The 19,324-nt window shown below is 41.3% G+C and overlaps 1 pseudogene; it reads left to right on the forward strand.

The window, feature by feature from the left end:
- Positions 1–7,676: 7,676 nt before the first annotated feature.
- Positions 7,677–19,324, forward strand: part of LOC133052178 (histone-lysine N-methyltransferase PRDM7-like) — a 42,940-nt pseudogene continuing 31,292 nt past the window's right edge.

Below are 19,324 nucleotides of genomic sequence, written 5' to 3' on the forward strand. Positions count from 1 at the left end.
CTTCAGAAACAATGAATAGACAGAGCAAAAGTGAAAACAATGCCCAGTTGTGAATGTGACTGGTGATGGAAGTAAAGTCCGATGCCAGAAAGAACAATATTGCATAGCAACCTATAATGTTAGGTCTATGATCACGGTAAATTGGATGTGGTCAAATAGGAAATGGCAAGAGTGAACACTGACATTTTAGGAATCACTGAACTAAAATGGACTGGAACGGGCAAATTTAACTCAGACGATCATTATATCTACTACTGTGGACAAGAATCCCTTAGAAGACATGCAGTAGCCCTCATAGTCTACAAAAGAGTCAAAAATGCAGTTCTTGCATGCAATCTCAAGGACAGAATGATTTCTGTTCATCTCCAAGGCAAACCATTCGACATCACAGTAATCCATGTCTATGCCCCAACCACTAATTCCAAAGAAGCTGAAGCTGAATGGTTCTATGAGGACTTACAAGACCTTCTAAAACTAATACCAAAAAAAGGTGTGCTTTTCATCATAGGGGACTGAAATGCAAAAGTAGGAAGTCAATCAGACTATACTACAAAGCTACAGTCATCAAGACAGTATGGTACTGGTGCAAAGAGATAAATATAGATCAACAGAACAAAACAGAAAGCCCAGAGAAGAATCCCTGCACCTATGGACCCCTTATCTTTGACAAAGGAGGCAAAAATATACAATGGAGAAAAGAAAATCTCTTTAACAAGTGGTGCTGAGAAAACTGTTCAACTACCTGTAAAAGAATGAAACCAGAACACTTTCTAAGACCATATACAAAAGTAAACTCAAAATGGATTAAAGATCTACATGGAAGACCAGAAACTGTAAAACTCCCAGAAGAAAACATAGGCAGAATACTCTCTGACATAAATCACAGCAAGATCCTCTACGACCCACCTCCACAGTAATGGAAATAAAAGCAAAAATAAACAAGCAGGACCTAATTAATTGTAAAAGCTTTTGCACAATGAAAGAAACTATGAGCAAGGTGAAAAGACAGCCTTCAGAATGGGAGAAAATAATAGCAACTGAAACAACTGACAAAGAATCAATCTCTTAAATATACAAACAGCTCACGCACCTCAATACCAGAAAAATAAGTGACCCAATCAAAAAATGGGCCAAAGAACTAAACAGACATTTCTCCAAAAAAAGGCATACAGATGGCTAACAAATACATGAAAAGATGCTCAACATCACTCACTATCAGAGATATGCAAATCAAAACCACAATGAGGGACCATCTCACCCTGGTCAGAATGGCTGCCATCTGAAAGTCTACAAACAATAAATGCTGGAGATGATATGGAGAAAAGAACCTTCTTACACTGTTGGTGGGAATGCAAACTAGTACAGCCATTATGGAGAACAGTGTGGACATTTCTTAAAAACTGCAAATAGAACTGCCATAGAACTAAGCAATCTCACTGCTGGGCAAACACACCGAGGAAACCAGAATTCAAAGAGAGGTCCATACCACAATGTTCATTGCAGCACTCCTTACAATAGCTAGGACATGAAAGCAACCTAGATGTCCATAGGCAGAAGAATGGATAATAAAGTTGTAGCACATATACACAATGGAATATTACTCAGCTATTTAAAAGAACACATTTGATCCAGTTCTAATGAAGTGGATGAAACTGGAGCCTGTTATTCAGAGTGAAGTAAGTCAGAAAGAAAAACAATGATACAGTATATATGCATATATATGGAATTTAGAAAGATGGTAACACCAAACCTTTGCCAACAAAGTTCTGTCTAGTTAAGGCTATGGTTTTTCCAGTGGTACTGTATGGATGTGAGAGTTGGACTGTGAAGAAAGCTGAGCACCGAAAAATTGATGCTCCAACACTGTGGTGTTGGAGAAGACTTTTGAGAGTCCCTTGGACTGCAAGGAGATCCAACCAGGCCATCCTAAAGGAGATCAGTCCTGGGTGTTCATTGGAAGGACTGATACTGAAGCTGAAACTCCAGTACTTTGGCCACCTCATGTGAAGAGCTGACTCACTGGAGAAGACCCTGATGCTGGGAGGGATTGGGGGCAGGAGGAGAAGGGGACGACAGAGGATAAGATGGCTGGATGGCATCAACGACTCAATGGACATGAGTTTGAGTAAACTCTGGGAGTTGGTGATGGACAGGGAGGCCTGGTGTGCTGCGGTTCATTGGGTTGCAAAGAGTTGGACATGACGGAGCGACTGAACTGAAATGAACTGAACACCAACCCTAAACACAAAAGCAAAAGTGACACAGATGTAAAGAACAGACTTTTGGACTCTGTGGGAGCATGGGAGGGTATGATGAATTGACAGAATAGCACTGAAACATGTATATTACCATATGTGAAATAGATGACCAGTTCAAGTTTGATGCATGAAACAGGGTACTCAAAGCTCATGTGCTGGGACAATCCAGAGGGATGGGATGGGGAGGGAAGTGGGAGGGTGGTTTGGGACCGGTGGACAAATGTACAACCATGGCTGATTCATGTCAGTGTATGGCAAAAACCACCACAATATTGTAAAGTCATCATCCTCCAATTAAAATAGATAAATTATTTTTTTAAGTAGGAAGTCAAGAGATACCTGGAGTAACAGGCACGTTTGGCTTTGGAGTACAAAATTAAGCAGGGCAAAGGTTAACAGAGTTGTGCAAATAAAACACACTGGTCATAGCAAACACCATCTTCCAACAACCCAAGAGAAGACTCTACATGTGGACATCACAAGATGGTCAATACTCAAATCAGATTGATTATGTTCTTTGCAGCCAAAGAAGGAGAAGGTCTATGGAGTCCACGAGCAAACCCAAGACCACGAGCTCACTGTGGCTCATATCATGACACCTTTATTGCAAAATTCAGACTTCAATTGAAGAAAGTAAGGAAAAACCCTAGGCCATTCAGGTATGAACTAAATCAAATCCCTTATGATTATACAGTGGAAGGGACAAATAGATTCAAGGGATTAGATCTGGTAAACAGAGTGCCTGAAGAACTGTGGACAGAGGTTCCTAACATTGTACAGGAGGCCATGGTCAAAACCATCCACCAAAATGAAATGCACAAAGGCAAAAGTATTGTCTGAGGAGGCCTCACAAATAGCTGAGAAAAGAAGAGAAGATAAAGGCAAAGGAGAAAAGGAAAGATATACCCATGTGAATGCAGAGTTACAAACAATAGCAAGGAGATATAAGAAAAACCTTTTAGTTGAACAATGTAAAAAGATAGTGGAAAACAACAGAATGGGAAAGACTAGAGATCTGTTTAAGAAAATTAGAGATACCAAGGGAACATATCATGCGAAGATGGGCACAGTAAAGAAATTCTATGGGCCATTTCTGAAGCAGTAGATATTAAGAAGAGGTGGCAAAAATACACAGAAGAACTATACAAAAGAGATCTTAATGACCCAGATAACCACGATGGTGTTATTAGACTCCTAGAGCCAGACATTTGGGAATGCGATGTGAAATGGTCCTTAGGAAGCATCACTACAAACAAAGCTAGTGGAGGTGATGGAATTCCAACTGAGCTATTTCAAGTCCTAAAAATAATGCTGTTAAAGTGCTGCACTCAGTATGCCAGCAAATTTGGAAACCTTGGCAATGGCCACAGGACTGGAAAAGGTCACTTTTCATTACATTCCCAAAGAAAGGAACTGCCAAAGAATGTTCAAACTATTGCACAATTGCACTCATCTAACATGTTAGCAAAGTAATGCTCAAAATTCTCCATGTGAGGTTTCAACATATGTGAACCAAGAACTTCCAGATGTTCAAGCTGGATTTAGAAAAGGGAGAGGACCTTAGATCGAATTGCCAACATCCACTGGATCATAGAAAAAGTAAGAGAGTCCAGAAAAACATTTACATCTTATTTATTGACTATGCCAAAGCCTTTGACTGTGTGGATTACAACAAACTGTTGGAAAATTCCCAAAATATGGGAATACCAGACCACCTTACCTGTCTCCTGAAAAATCTGTATGAAGGTCAAGAAACAACAGGTAGAACCAGAAATGGAACGACAGACTGGTTCTAAATTAAGAAAAGCATATGTCAAGGCTGTATATTGTCACCATGTTTACTTATGTGCAGAGTACATCATGCAAAATGCCAGACTGGATGAAGAATAGCTGGAATCAAGATTACCAAGAGAAATATCAATAACCTCTGATATGCAGATGACACCACCCTTATGACAGAAAGTGAAGCAGAATGAAAGAGCCTCTTGATTAAAGTGAAAGAGGAGAGTTAAAAAGCTGAGTTAAAACTCAACATTCAGAAAACAAAGATTGTGGCATTCGTTTCCATCACTTCATGGCAAATAGATGGGGAAACAATGGAAACAGTGAGAGACTTTATTTTCTTGGGCTCCAAAATTCCCTGGAAATGGTGACTGCAGCCATGAAATTCAAAAACGCTCGCTCCTTGGAAGAAAAGCTCTAACCAACCTAGACAGCATATTAAAAAGCAGAGACATTACCTTGCCGACAAAGTTCCATCTAGTTAAAGCTGTGGTTTTTCCAGTAGTCACGTATGGAAGTGAGAGCTGGACTACAAAGAAAGCTGAGTGCCGAAGAATTGATGCCTTTAATCTGTGGTGTTGGAGAAGACTCTTGAGAGTCCCTTGGACTGCAAGTAGATCCAACCAGTCCATCTTAAAGGAAATCAGTCCTAAAGATTCATTGGAAGGACTGATGCTGAAGCTGAAGCTCCAATACTTTGGCCAGCTGATGCAAAGAACTGAATCATTGGCAAAGACCCCAATGCCAGGAAAGACTGAAGTTGGGAGGAGAAGGGGATGACAAAATATGAGATGGCTGGATTGCATCACTGTCTCTATGGACATGAGTTGAGCAAGTTCTGGCAGTTAGTGATGGAAGCCTGGCGTACTGCAGTCCTTGGGATCACAAAAAGTCGCACACGACTGAGCGACTGAACTGAACTGATAAGGGGAAAGAATACGAAGAAGAATATATATACATATAGATACCAGACCAGCTGGAATGTAAGGGATGCTGATGGTGACTAATTCTGACTCTCAAGACTTCAATCATCTGAAGCTTGGAGTCTCCCACAGCCCAAGATCCTTAATGAACATGCCTATAAAGGTAAAGTGTTAGTCACTCACTCGTGTCTGACTCTTTGCAACGCCATGGACCACCAGGCCCCTCTGTCCATGGGATTCTCCAGGCAAGAATACTGGAGTGCACTGTCATGCCCTTCTCTGGGGATCTTCCCCACCTAGGGATTGAACCCGGGTCTTCTGCTGTGGGTGGATTGTTTACCGTCTGAGCTACCACGGAAGCCTGAACATGCCTGTTCCCATAGATTAAAGCTTCCCCACCTTTGCAGTTTAGAGAGACACTGCTCTGGAAAGCTGCATGGTGTTCTCCATGGTCCTGCAAGTAATACCCTTTTCCTTCCCATGAGCTTTGGCTGGATTTTATCTTCTGGCTGAACACCACCAAGAGGTAAACTCACTTTTCTGGTAACATTTCTCCATCCAGACTCCCAACCACCACTTGATACTAATTCTACAGTCAGTCCTCTTGCTTCTAATACATGGAAATCACCTTATTTTTCTGTGAGCAATATAGCTAAGGGCCAGAAACAGTGTCCCTATTTTATCTTGAGAAACCAGTAGGTGTCAAGCAAATTCATCTCTGTGGATCCACTGTCCTCCACTTCAATGCCTCATTTTTCAGAAAACACTTGCAAGGGTGTGCGTTTTTATTTATACCTTATTTCTGAAGGCTTTTGATACCTACATTAAACATACAGACTACTCATCAGTGCCACTTCTACTTTGAGATTAAAAATCCTCCAAGTTTTTTCTAACATACTTATTCCATGTGTTGCATTTAAATCTTTGACCATATGTTGTTTATCTTGTGTCTCATCAGAATTTAGTTAATTACACAGTTTTCCCCTGAATAATACAGTACTCACCACAAAGAGGAGAAGGCAATGGCACCCCACTCCATTACTCTTGTCTGGGAAATCCCATGGACGGAGGAGCCTGGTAGGCTGCCGTCCATAGGGTTGCGAAGAGTCAGACACGACTGAGCGACTTCACTCTCACTTTTCATTTTCCTGCATTGGAGAAGGACATGGCGACCCACTCCAGTGTTCTTGCCTGGAGAATTCCAGGGACGGGGGAGCTTGATGAGCTGCCATCTATGGGGTCGCACAGGGTCAGACACGACTGAAGTGACTTAGCAGCAGCAGCAGCACCACATAGAATTCTTCCCCAAACTAGATTTGACCAGGTATGGCACAAGTGGACCTAGGAGAAAATCCGGGAGGATGACTACAGTCTGGTGGAGCCGAGATTCCAGTTGAGGGCACTAGAAGGAAACATCCAGCCTGAGGACAAGCCACCCACTTGAGGATCCAGTCCTAAGAGGCCATGCCTGAAAACAAAGAAAGAAATCGGCCAAGATGCGCCTGCGCACTGGATGCTTCTTAATAGACACGCCCCAAGAGCAGCCATTCCTCAGCTTTTGGGTGGGGTCCACTTCGCTCTCCGCACCCTCCCGTTGCCTATTGGCCAGACTGCCTCGCTCACAACACTGATTGGTCGCTTGTGCCTGGCACCTTACAAGACGGCTGAGCCCCATACGCTCTGCCTCAGCGCGGGAGGACTAGTTGCTGAGCGGGAGTCGGAAGCACCGCAGGACAGCAGAGAGACTGACTGGAACGCACCGTGCACAACCCTCTTAAATCCTCAGAGTGACGTCTTCTAATTCCAGGGTGAGAGGCCCCAAATCCCATCAGCTTTGGGGAACCTAGGTCCTAACCGGAAGAGAGCTTGCAGCTCGTCAGCTTCAGGGACTACAAGTCCCTTCACTGGCAGAAACACTGAATCCCCTAGTGCTGCAACTCTCAAATACCTAGAGTAACCCCAGTTTCCCTCAGCCTGCAGCATCCTCAAAATAGCACCTGCAGAGAGACCAAATTTCCTTAACCTCGCAGACCCTGAATACCTCAGCCTGGGAGCCCTTAAAACTCTTTGTCCTCAAGACCCTCACTGTCCTGCTTGTCAGAGACCTAAAGCCCCTTAATAAGAAACCTCCGATTTCCTCAGCCACAAAGATCCCAAGTTCTCTCACCCTGCACATTCTACATCAGCTGAAAGATCCCCAGTCCCCTCTGTCTGAGGATCCCAGTTCCTTCAGCCCCTGTGTCCCAGATCTCCTCGAGCTGAACGAATTGTCCCTTAAACGTAGAACCCATGTTGGCCCAGATTTTTCCGAATCCCCAGGCGGAAATCCTCAAAACACTTCTTGGAGAAATATTCCCTCTCCTGCAGTGGAACAGAGCCCTGATTTCAGCCTGACCCTAGGCCAACAGTTAGGGGCTTCCTGGTCTTCTCAAGACTCCCTCTGTCACCCACAGACACATCCCTCCAAGTGCCTTTCCTCAGAGGCGCTGAATTGTAGGGCAACCAAGAAACAAAATCTAGTTCACATTAGGGTGGCCTGTCATAGCTGGTCAGGATCTGTCCACCCCAACACCTTCATTCCAACTTTTCCCACACCTTCCTGCCCTGGACACTCCACCCAAGGAAGAAAGACCAGGCTTTGGATAGTGGTCTGGGCTATCCCAGCATCTTCTCCTTCCACAGGCACCTTGGCATTGAGGCATTCCCAATGGCCATGAGCCAAAACAGGTCTCCAGAGGAGAGCACTGAGGGAGATGCTGGGAGAACAGAGTGGAAGCCCACGGTGAAAGGCAGAGGTGGCAAAGCTAGGCTCTAATCCAGCTCTATAAGGAAGGACACGGCACTCGTCCCTAAAGGACAACAGACTGCTTGCCTGGGCAGCTGAGTGAAATTCTCTGTGAACGGACACAGGATGGAAATGCCTGGTCCTGTCTGAGATGGTGGTGTGGAGAGGGACTAAACAGGACACTAGCATCATCAGCTGCTCTGTGTCCAGCAAGAATTAGGAAAAATGCTCAGTGTTTGTTCAGTTAAGTAGGACACAGGCGGGAAGGAAAGTCTTTATCCCTGTCTCACAGAGAACATCCAGTAGCTTCAGGCTACCCCTTGCACAAAAGTTGGAGGAGAAGTCAGCTCTAAGATCTGACTTATATTAGTAAGTCCCTGATTAAATCTATTATTTTCCTTAAGCCAAAGATGCTTTCAGACATTTCCATATACTTCTCCAAGGAAGAATGGGCAGAGATGGCAGAACGGGGAAAAATCTGATATAGGAATGTGAAAAGGAACTACGAAGTGCTGATTGCTATAGGTAACAGGAAGTGCTGGGTGCCTGTGAGCCTGGGCAACATGAAACAGGTCTTCACCCTCAGTGTTCACTTGGCCCGCTCTTAGGTGGTTTCATCTGCTCACAGTTCCCTTTTGTGTGGAGACTAAACTGGAGGAAATGTTTACAGTTTTGTACCAAAGTGGGCCAAAGTGGCAGAGCAGAGCTCACCTCTTGCCTTGTCCTACATTCTCCCAGCCCATCCTACTGATTTCCCTGACCTTGTGACACTTCCCATTGCTTCTGTGCTTAGTGCCTCCTTCTTAGAATGTATATTTTGCTTCTTTCCAGGTTTCAGAGCCACTCGACCAGCTCTCATGCATCACCGCAGGCAGGTCATCAAACCCAAGGTACATGACACTGACGATTCTGATGAAGAATGGACACCAAGGCAGCAAGGTGAGGGGCCAGGAGGATGTAGTTGTGTCTTCTTGAAACCAGCCTGGGCTAAGGTATTAACTGCATCTCAGCCATTAGCAAAGAAATAATTTTCAGCATTCTGAAGTGGTTGTGGCTGAATATTGACATAAGCCTGAATGAAGATGAATGTATAGGCTTTCCAGTGTAATTCTCAAAAGTTTTTTGTTTAAAATTTATGATTCTTTTTAAAAAGAATTATTTTTGCTAAACATTCTTTTTTTTATTTTATTTTTATTTTTTTTCAATTATTTTTATTAGTTGGAGGCTAATTACTTTGCAACATTGCAGTGAGTTTTACATGTAACTCCATGGCTGATTCATGTCAATGTATGACAAAACCCATTGCTAAACATTCTTAATGAAAGGCAATTAAAGATAGCTTAGGCTATAAATTCACCAAAGAGATTTCTAATACTAATCTCATAATAATTCGGTTATTGGAGTAAATCTCTTAGAAGAGGAAATCATTAATATATTATGTCAAGATACATTATTTATGTGTGTATAAAAAATAACACCACGTGATCTTCTTACCCTAAGGTGAAACTATTATTTGTTTTGATTCTGGGAAAGGGTTTGAGAGAACTATTTATTCTCCCTGATCTTTCCCACATTTCACTGATCAGACAACCTCAGGTAAATGAAAATGAAGTACACTCATTGTAATATAGAAGTGAGCAGCTCACTTCCTCTTCTGCTGCTCAGAGAGCTTAGAAGAGATATTCTGCTTAGATTGAAGAAAACAATTTAGATAGTTCTAGGATTCTCCATCGATGGATTTCTGCTCCCAGATTTTTAAAAATTATTTATTTAATTTTGGATGTACTGGGTCTTCGCTGCTGTGCAGGGGCTTTCTCTGGTTGCAGTGACTGGCTTCTCATTTCAGAGCACATGTAGAATCAGTAGTTTGTGACACACAGGCTTAGTTGCCCAACAGAAAGTGGAATCTTTCTGGACCAGCGACTGAACCTGTGTCCTCTGCATCAGCAGGCAGATTCTCATCCACTGTGCCACCAGGGAAGTCCATCTGTTCCCTTGGGTTATGAAAAGTAGTGTAAGAGACATGAAAACCAAAGGTTTTGACATGGAGAGAGATTTTTCATAGGGAATACATACCCCAAGGTTCACCATACCTCTACTGCTGCTAAGTCGCTTCAGTCATGTCCGACTATGTGCGGCCCCATAGACAGAAGCCCACCAGGCTCCCCCATCCCTGGGATTCTCCAGGCAAGAACACTGGAGTGGGTTGCCATTTCCTTCTCAAATGCATGAAAGTGAAAAATGAAAGTGAATTTGCTCAGTAATGTCTGAATCTTAGAGACCATATGGACTGCAGCCTATCATGCTCCTCCTTCCATGGGATTTTCCAGACAAGAGTACTGGAGTGGGGTGCCATTGCCTTTTCCCACCATACATCTACACATCTTTATTTACCTTCTTAATTTCTGAGTGTATGGTACACTATTGCTAACTATGTACACCTTGCTCTACAGCAAATCTGTAGAACTTTTTCATCTTGCATGACTGAAGCCTTACACACACTGAGCAACAATTCTCCAATTCTTCCTCCTCATAGTCCTTGGCAACCACAATTATATTTTCTGTTTCCATGGATTTGATTAATTTAGGTACCTCACAGAAGTGGAATCATGCAATATTTTTCTTTTTTTTTTTGATTGGTTCATTTCACTTAGCATAATATCATCAAGGCTCATCCCTGAGGTTGCATATAACAAAATACTTTTTTAAGGCTTCAAAACTTTCCATTGTGTGCATGTGTATATAATATATATGATATATATAATCTTTATCTGTTTATCCACCAATTAACATTTAGATTGCTTCCACATCTTGCCAACTGGGAATAATGCTGCAATGACCATAGATGTGCACACAATTTATTCAAGATCTTGCTTTCAAATTTTTATGGAAATATACTCTGTAGTTGGATTGCTAGATCATACAGTAGTTCTAATTTTCTGAGGAAACTCCATACTGTTTTCTGTAAAGGTTGCAAAATTTTACATTTCCAACAATAGTGTATAAGGGTTCCAATTTCTTCATATACTTAGCAAACTTGCTATTGTCTTTTTATTTATATTGGCCATTACAGAAGGTATGAGATAATTTCCATTGTGGTTTTAATTTGTATTTCCCTATTGATTAGTAATATTGAGCATCTTTTGGTATGTTTATTGGCCATTTGTGGATGTTCTTTGGAGAAATGTCTATTCAGGTCCTTCTTCCACCATGTTCGTCAGCTCAGGCTGCCATAATGAAACAGACTGCATGGCTTAAACCACAGAAATTTGTTTTCTTCCAGTGCTGGAGCATGTAAGTTTGATATCAGGGTGCCATCGTGGTCAATCAGGTTCTACTCCTGGCTTACAGGTAGCCTTCATATTGGTGTATGCTTATTAACCCCTTATCAGATACACATTTTACAAATATTTTCTACCATCCTGTAGGTTGTCTTTCACTCTGTTCCTTTGTTTCACTCTATTCGTCCATTTCACTTTGTGTCCTTTGCTGCACAGAGGTTTTAAGATTAACATAATCTCATTTGTATATTTTTACCTTGTTACTAATACTTGTGCACTTGGTATCATATCTAAGAAATCATTGCTGATTCAATGTTATGAAGCTTCACACTCATTTTCTTCTAAGAGTCTTATCAAGTCTTACATTTAGGTCTTTAATCCATTCTGAGTTGATTTTTCTTCATGATGTAAGATCTTAATTGTTTTGCATATAGATATTTTGTTTCCCCAGTGCCATTCATTACAGGGATTAAGCTTTCCCTGTTGTCTTGACACCCTCGATAAAGATCGTTAGACCATGTATCCAATAGTTAATTTCTGGCTGTCTGTTATGTTCCATTGATTGGTACATCTGTCTTTATGCTAGTGGGCTTCCTTAGTGGCTCAGCAGGTGAAGAATGTACGTTCAGTGCAGGAGACACAGGAGATCCGGGTTCAATCCATGAGTTAAGAAGATCCCCTGGAGAAGGAAATGGCAACCTCCTGCAGTATTCTTGCCTGAGAAATCCCCTGGACAGAGGAGCCTGGTGGGCTCCAGTCCAAAAGGTCACAGAGTCAACACGACTGAGCAACTAAGCATGCACTTTATGCCAAAACTACACTTTTGGTTTACTGTACCTTGGTAATATGTTCTGAAATCAAAGGCCTCCAGCTTTTCTGTTCTTTCTAAGATTGTTTTGCCTATTTGGGGTCCTCTGAGATTCTGTATTAACTGTAGAATGGACTTTCTATATCTAAAAAAAAGTTCCATTGGGATTTTAATAGGAATTGCATTGAATCTTTAAATTTCTTTGGGTAGTATGAGCAGCTAAATAATATTAAGTCTCCAAATCCATAAATGTGAGATGCCTTTCTATTTACTTCTATCAGATTCCTTTTGGCAATACTTTGTAGTTTTCTATTTTGTGTTGTTGTTTTTTTTTTTTAATTTAAATTATTTATTTATTTTACTTTACAACACTGTATTGGTTTTGCCATACATTGACTTGAGTCCGCCATGGGTGTACATGTGTTCCCCATCCTGAACCCCCCTACCAACTCCCTCCCCATCCCATCCCTCTGAATCATCCCAGTGCACCAGCCCCAAGCATCCTGAATCATGCATTGAACCTGGAATGGCGATTGATTTCACATATGATAATTTACATGTTTCAATGCCATTCTCCCATATCATCCCGCCCTTACCCTCTCCCACAGAGTCCAAAAGACTGTCCAATACATATGTGTCTCTCTTGCTGTCTCACATACAAAGTTATTGTTACCATCTTTCTAAATTCCGTATATATGCGTTAGTATACTGTATTGGTGTTTTTCTTTCTGGCTTACTTCACGCAGTATAATAGGCTCCAGTTTCACCCACCTTATTAGTACTGATTCAAGTGTATTCTTTTTAATGGCTGAGTAATATTCCATTGTGTATATGTACCACACCTTTCTTATCCATTCGTCTGCTGATGGGCATCTAGGTTGCTCCCATGTCCTGGCTATTATAAACAGTGCTGCAATGAACATTGGGGTACACGTGTCTCTTTCAGTTCTGGTTTCCTCAGTGTGTATGCCCAGCAGTGGGATTGCTGGGTCATATGGCAGTTCTATTTCCAGTTTTTTTAAGGAATCTCTACACAGTCTTCCGTAGTGGCTGTACTAGTTTGCATACCCACCAACAGTTTAAGAGGGTTCCCTTTTCTCCATACCTTCTCCAGCATTTATTGCTTTTAGACTTTTGGATAGCAGCCATTCTGACTGGCGTTAAATGGCACCTCATTGTGGTTTTGATTTGCATTTCTCTGTTAATGCGTGATGTTGAGCATCTTTTCATGTGTTTGTTAGCCATCTATATGTTTTCTTTGGAGAAATGTCTGTTTAGTTCTTTGGCCCATTTTTTGATTGGGTCGATTATTTTTCTGGAATTGAGCTTCAGGAGTTGCTTGTATATTTTTGAGATTAATTATTTGTCCATTGCTTCATTTGCTATTATTTTCTCCCATTCTGACAGCTGTCTTTTCACTTTGCTTATAGTTTCTTTTGTTGTGCAGAAGCTTTTAATTAGGTCCCATTTGTTTATTTTTGCTTTTATTTCCAATATTCTGAGAGGTAGGTCATAGAGGATCCTGCTGTGATTTATGTCGGAGAGTGTTTTGTCTATGTTTTCCTCTAGGAGTTTTATAGTTTCTGGTCTTACATTTAGATGTGATCTACTCTGGAGAAGGTTCCGTGTGCACTTGAGAAAAAGGTGAAATTGATTGCTTTGGGTGAAATGTCGTATAGATATCAATTAGGTCTAGCTGGTCCATTGTGTCATTTAAAGTTTGTGTTTCCTTGTTAATTTTCTGTTTAGTTGATATATCCATAGGTGTGAGTGGGGTATTAAAGTCTCCCACTATTACTGTGTTATTGTTAATTTCCCCTTTCACACTTGTTTGCATTTGCCTTACATATTGCAGTGCTCTTATGTTGGGTGCATATATATTTATAATTGTTATATCTTCTTGGATTGTTCCTTTGATCATTATATAGTGTCCTCTTTGTCTCTTTTCACAGCCTGTATTTTAAAGTCTATTTTATCTGATATGAGTATTGCGACTCCTGCTTTCTTTTGGTCTCCGTTTGCCTGAAATATTTTTTTCTAGCCGTTCACTTTCAGCATGTATGTGTCCCTTGTTTTGAGGTGGGTCTCTTGTAGACAGCATATATAGGGGTCTTGCTTTTGTATCCATTCAGCCAGTCTTTGTCTTTTGGTTGGGGCATTCACCCCATTTACATTTAAGGTAATTATTGATAAGAGTGGTCCCGTTTCCATTTGCTTTGTTGTTGTGGGTTCGCGTTCATACAACCTTTGTGTGTTTCTTGTCTCGGGAAGATCCTTTAGCATTTGTAGAAGAGCTGGTTTGGTGGTGCTGAATTCTCTCAGCTTTTGCTTGTCTATAAAGCTTTTGAATTCTCCTTCATATCTGAATGAGATCCTTGCTGGGTACAGTAATCTGGGTTGTACGTTATTCTCTTTCATTACTTTAAGTATGTCCTGCCATTTGCTTCTGGCCTGAAGAGTTTCTATTGAAAGATCAGCTGTTGTCCTTATGGGAATCCCCTTGTGTGTTATTTGTTGTTTCTCCCTTGCTGCTTTTAATATTTGTTCTTTGTGTTTGATCTTTGTTAATTTGATTAATATGTGTCTTGGGGAGTTTTGCCTTGGGTTTATCCTGTTTGGGACTCTCTGGGTTTCTTGGACTTGTGTGACTATTTCTTTCCCCATTTAGGGAAGTTTTCAGCTATTATCTTCTCGAGTATTTTCTCATGGCCTTTCTTTTTGTCTTCTTCTTCTGGGACTCCTATGATTCAAATGTTGGGCATTTCTTGTTTTCCCAGAGGTCCCTGAGGTTGTCCTCATTTCTTTTGATTCTTTTTTCTTTTTTCCTCTCTGCTTCATTTATTTCCACCATTTTATCTTCTCCCTCACTTATCCTATTTTCTGCCTCCATTATTCTACTGTTGGTTCCCTCCAGGGTGTTTTTGATCTCATTTATTGCATTATTCATTTTTAATTGACTCTTTTTTATTTCTTCTAGGTCCTTGTTAAACATTTCTTGCATCTTCTCAATCCTTGTCTCCAGGTTATTTATCTATAACTTTATTTTGTTTTCAAGATTTTGGATCATTTTTATTATCATTATTCCAAATTCTTTTTCAGGTAGATTCCCTATCTCCTCCTCTTTTGTTTGGCTTTGTGGGCATTTTACCTTTACCTGCTGGGTATTTCTCTGCCTTTTCATCTTATTTAGATTGCTCTGTTTGGGGTGGCCTTTCTCTATTCTGGTAGTCTGTGGTTCCTTTTTATTGTGGAGGTTTCTCCCAGTGGGTTGGGTTGGACGATTGGCTTGTTGAGGTTTCCTGTTAAGGAAACTTGCGTCGGTGTTCTGGTGGGTGGAGCTGGATTTCTTCTCTCTGGAGTGCAATGGAGTGTCCAGTTGTGAGTTTTGAGATGGGTCTATGGGTTTGGTGTGACTTCGGTCATCCTGTATATTGACACTCAGGGCTATGTTCCTGCATTGCTGGAGAATTTGTTGGGTATATCTTACTCTGGAACTTATTGAGGGTGGTGGTTGGTTTCAGTGTAGGTATGGATGTTTTTGGATGATCTCTTATTAATTAATGTTCCCTGTAGTCAGGAGTTCTCTGGTGTTCTTAGGTTTTGGGCTTAAGCCTCTTGTCTCTGGATTTCAGTCTTATTCTTCCAGTAGCCTCAAGACTTCTCCATCCATACAATATTGATAATAAAACTTCTCGGTTAATGGTGAAAAGATTCTCCACAGTGAGGGACACCGAGAGAGGTTCACAGAGTTACATGAAGAAGAGGAGAGGGAGGAAGGAGATAGAGGTGAGCAGGAGGAGAATAAGGGGGATTCAAGAGGAGAGAGACAGATCTAGGCAGTACTCTGTTCCTTAAGAGTTCTCCGCAGCCCAGAACACCCAAAGAGATTCACAGAATTGGATAGAGAAGAAAAGGGGGAGGCAGGAAATAGAGGTAATGTGGGGGAGAAAAAGAGAGTCAAAAGGGGGAGTGAGTAGTCAAACCAGTAATCACACTCCTGAGTACAAATGGGTACTGAAGTTTGGATTCTTAAATGTCCAAAATTGATATCAAATACTGAAAAACAAAGATTAAAATTCTAGAGTAGAGGTTAGACTCTTAAAAATACAATAATAAAAAAAATTTAAGGAAAACGTATGAAGTTTGATTTAAAAATAGGGTCCTTTTTTTTGCAAGGTTATAGTGGGTTATAAAATGAAAATTAAGGAGTAATAGAGGAATAATAGAAGACTTTAAAAAAAGAAAAGAGAAAAATTTTTTTATTAAAAAAATAATAATAGTAAAAATATCTAGGAATTTCTCTGGAGCTGTTGTGGGCAGTGTGTGTTCGGTTCAGTTTCAGATAGTTCCTTTTTCTAGCTTATACTTCTCAATATCTATAGGCTCCTTCCAGTGCAGTCGTTGTTAACTACAGGGATTTTAATCTGTTGCACCTGTCACTTCTAAAGCGATTCCTTTTGTTTATTTGGCTTCTGTTTGCAGGTCTCTACAGTGTCTAATTTCCGCCCTGATACAAGGGGGCGGAGGTGGTCTCTTGTTTAGTTTTGCTTGTTCAGTCGTGCTGTGGAGAGGGAGGGGCAGTGTAGACAAATATCTCTGGCGTGTGTGGGGAGCACTCACAGTGTTTCGGCCACACTGGGTTTGCCCCCACTCACCGCATGTGTGCTTTTCCCGTCTACACTGCTCAGGCTCCAGGCTGCTCTACATGAGCGGGCCCTGCGTTGTGTGCACTTCCCAAGTCTAAGACGCTCAGGTTCAGGTTTTCAGGTATTCCACAAAGGCACAGGCTCCGTTGGGTCTGTGTTTTGTGCCTTCCCCGGCCAGAGCAGCTCAGGCAACCAGCAGCTTGATGAACACCCTCTCTCCAGGTGCAGTGCGCCTTATCCCTTCCGTGGTCCCAGCCTCAGTTTCCGGTGCGCTGGTCCGGTGCATGTTGTGTCTCTTCTGGGGAGCTGATCTCTGACTGTGACCCTCCTGGCAGATGTCAACCATCCAGAATCTCAGGAAGTCTTTGGTTAGAGACTGGAGGCCTGTTTGCAGTTTGGTAGGGGATGCCGTCTCTGGGCATGAGTTTGCCCCTTTCCCCTCCCCACTGCCTCCTACCTCTGGCGGGGGATGGGCCGGTCCTCAGCTGTCTAGCTCTTCTCTGGTATTTGCTCCGTCCTTTGTTCTGGGAACTGGCGGGTAGTGCTTTAGTTTAGGGCTTTTTGCAGGTTAGTTCTCTCTCTCTTGCTATCCCACAGTTTAAGTTGCTATCTCACGTTAGCTCCCTCCGATTGCCCTCAGGGCTTTCAGGCCCAGTCCTTACCCTAAGCAATGCTGCCTCCTCCTCTCCGTTCAGCCCCCACTTGCTGGTGGTAGATGTGAGCGCCTGGGGTACTTTTCTGCTGGGAGTTGCTTTTAGGCATGTAATCTGTGGGTTTTATTTATTTTTCCTCCTGGTTAGGTTGCCCTCTGAGATTCGAAAACTTCCCCCAGACCTGCCAGTGAGAGGGTTTCTTGGTGTTTGGAAACTTCCTCTATTAAGACTCCCTTCCCAGGAGAGATCTCCATCCCTAACTCTTTTGTCTCTCTTTTTATCTTTTTTTTTTTGCAAGTAACTTAAAAAAATTTTTTTTAATTTATTTATTTTTTTCATTTATTTTTATTAGTTGGAGGCCAATTACTTTACAATATTGTAGTGGTTTTTGTCTCTCTTTTTATCTTTTATATTTTGTCCTACCTCCTTTTAAAGACAATGGACTGCTTTTCTGGGTGCCTGATGCCCTTTGCTGGTGATCAGAAATTGTTTTGTGGAGTTTGCTCAGCGTTCAAATGATCTTTTGATGAATTTGTGGGGGAGAAAGTGGTTCCCCGTCCTATTCCTCCGCCATCTTAACTCGTCCCCCCAACTTGTCTCTTTTTTAAGACTGCCTTCCCTGGATGGATCTCCTTCCCTATCTCTTTTGTCTCTCTTTTTATCTTTTATATTTTGTCCTATCTCCTTTTGAAGACAATGGGCTGCCTTTCTGGGTGCCTGATGTCCTCTGCCAGCGATCAAAAGTTGTTCTGTGGAATTTGCTCGGCGTTCAATGTTCTTTCGATGAATTTGTGGTGGAGAAAGTGGTCTCCACGTCCTATTCCTCTGCCATCTTAGGACCGCCCCCTACTTTATAGTTTTCAATGTATAAGTCTTTCATCTCCTTATGTTTACTCCCAATTATTGCACTCTCTTTGATCCTATTATAAATAAGAGTATTGGGACTTCTCTGGTGGTCCACTTGCTAAGACTCCACACTCCCAATGTGGAGAACTTGGGGTCAATTCCATGTCAAGGAACAAGGTCCCACGTGCCACAACAAAGACCTGGTACAAATAAATATATAAAAATAATTTTTTAAAAATTCAAACTTAGCTCTTGACTACAGCTTTAAAAAATAAATAGGATTGTTTTCTTATTATCCTTTCTGGAATATTCGTTGTTCATGCATGGAAAGGTATTTGAATATTGATTCTGTACTGTGCAACTTTCTGTGCAGGTTTTTTTTTGCCTGTGGAATCTTAAAGATTTTCTGCACGTAAAATCATGTCCTCTGTGAACAGACATAATTTTACTTCTTTCTTTCCAAATGGAAGTCCTTGGTTTCCTTTAAATATTATGTTGAATAGAAGTGTTGAGAATGGGCATCCTTGCCTTCTTTTCCTTGATCTTAGAAGTTTTCAGATTTTCACTGATTACTGTGATGTTAGAGATTGACGTTTCATATGACTTTTATTATACTGCAGTCACTTCCTTCTACTTCTACTTTGTGGAATATATTTGTCATGAAAGGCTAGTAAATTTATTAGATACTTTATGGACCTCAGATGAAGCACAAATGGAGTTTCTTTTTTTTTAATTTTAAGAAAATTTTGTAATGCTCCCAGTGGAAGCATAGGAGTTGATGATACAGAAATCAGTTTCCGTTTCTCCTTTGCTAAATCCTTGTCCTTGTCACTCTCTGGCTCAGAATTCTGTGTCCTTAATTAGAATGCCCAGAGGTTGGAAACATTTACCAACCAAAACACTGTTTCTCACCATTTTCTAGGTAAATCTTCTAGGATGGCCTTCAGGGTGCGGCACAGTAAACACCAGAAAGTGAGTATTTCCCAAATCCTGTTGACAAAAAAATCCTTCTCATGGACCCAGTCACAGGTGAGAATAGCAGTAAACAGAGATCCTGGAGACTACTGCCTTCCTGTCCTGAATCTTTAGCACAATGTCTGATATCATCACCATCTTTATAGTTAGTAAGAATAGCAACAACAGTAGGCTGTTCTATTTGTTACATTATTTTCACAGTATTTCAGACTTTAAGCATTTTATGTGAATAAACTTACTGAAACCTTAAAACAATCCTACAGTACCTATAAGTAGGTACATAGCTATCACCATTATAGATCAAGAAACTGAGGTAAAAAAAAATGTTTCATTATGTATCATTGGTAGTGCAATCTAGTCCAAAGGA

This window comes from Dama dama, chromosome X (assembly GCF_033118175.1).
Source record: "Dama dama isolate Ldn47 chromosome X, ASM3311817v1, whole genome shotgun sequence".
Classification (NCBI taxonomy): domain Eukaryota; kingdom Metazoa; phylum Chordata; class Mammalia; order Artiodactyla; family Cervidae; genus Dama; species Dama dama.